This window comes from Mandrillus leucophaeus, unplaced genomic scaffold (assembly GCF_000951045.1).
Source record: "Mandrillus leucophaeus isolate KB7577 unplaced genomic scaffold, Mleu.le_1.0 Scaffold1123, whole genome shotgun sequence".
NCBI classification, from domain to species: Eukaryota; Metazoa; Chordata; class Mammalia; order Primates; family Cercopithecidae; genus Mandrillus; species Mandrillus leucophaeus.
Window position 1 is genome coordinate 68058 of NW_012099466.1, and position 1420 is coordinate 69477.

General features: G+C 39.9%; 1 pseudogene; it reads right to left on the reverse strand.

Annotated features, from left to right (window-relative positions):
• Positions 1-313: 313 nt before the first annotated feature.
• The window catches only part of LOC105550292, a 4859-nt pseudogene continuing 3752 nt past the window's right edge, over positions 314-1420 (reverse strand).

The window sequence follows — 1420 nt, forward strand, 5'->3', positions numbered from 1 at the left end:
TTCCTTTGGCCCTACAGTCTTCAAAGGGATCCGAAATATCAGCAAACAGCTCCACGAAATACAGCTGTAACTCTGTGAGTGGAAGTCACACCTCACAAAGCTGTTTCTCAGAAAGCTTCTTTCCAGTTTTTTGGGGGGGATATTTTCTTTTTCACCATACCCCTCTATGGGCTTCCAAATATCTCTTTGCAAATTCCACAAATACAGGCTTAGCGAATGGCTTCTTGAGAGGAAAGCTGTAACTCCGTGAGATGAATTAACAGAACACTAAGCATTTTCTCAGAAAGCTTCTTTCCAGTTTTAATCTAAGGATATTTTCTTTTTCACGATAGCCCTCCATAGGCTTCCAAATATCACTTTGCAAATTCCAGAAGAACACTCTTAGCGAAAGGCTCCTTGAGGGGAAAGCTGTAACTCTGTGAGATGAATTAACAGAATACTAAGCAGCTTCTTAGAAAGCTTCTTTCCAGTTTTCATCTGAGGATATTTCCTTTTTCACCATAGCCCTCCATGGACTTCCAAATATCACTTTGCAAATTCCACAAAAACAGGCTTTGCGAACGGCTTCTAGAGGGTAAAGTCCTAACTCTGTGAGATGAATTAACAGAACACTAAGCAATTTCTCAGAAAGCTTCTTACCCGTTTTCATTATGGGATATTTTCTTTTTCGCCCTACCCCGCCATGGGCTTCCAAATATCAGTTTTCAAATTCCACAAGAACCGTCTTAACGAAAGGCTTCTTGAGGGGAAAGCTGTAACTCTGTGAAATGATTTCACAGAACACAAAGAAATTTCTATGAAATCTTCCTTCGCTTTGTTATCGGAGGATATTTCCTTTGTCCTTATAGTCTTCAAAGGGATTAGAAATATCAGTTCTCAGATTCCACAGAAATAAGGCTACCAAACAGCGTAACGAAATACAGCTGTAACTCTGTGAGTGAAAGTCACACATCACATAGCAGTTTCTCAGAAAGCTTCTTTCCACTTTTTCTCTGAGGATATTTTCTTTTTTCACCAGAGACCTCTATGGGCTTCCAAATATCACTTTGCAAATTCCACAAGAACGGTCTTAGCGAAAGGCTTCTTTAGGGGAAAGGTGTAACTCTGTGAGATGATTTCACAGAACACAAAGAAGTTTCTCAGAAAGCTTCTTACTCTTTTTTATCAGAGGATATTTCCTTTGGCCCTATAGTATTCAATGGGATCCGAAATATCAGTTCCCAGATTCCACAGACAGAAGGCTAGCAAACAGATCCACGATACACAGCTGTAACTCTGTGAGTGGAAGTCGCACATCACAAAGCAGTTTCTCAGAAAGCTTCTTTCCACTTTTTCTCTGAAGATATTTTCTTTTTCACCATAGCCCTCTATGGGCTTCCAAATATCACTTTACAAATTCCACAAGAACAGGCTTATCGAA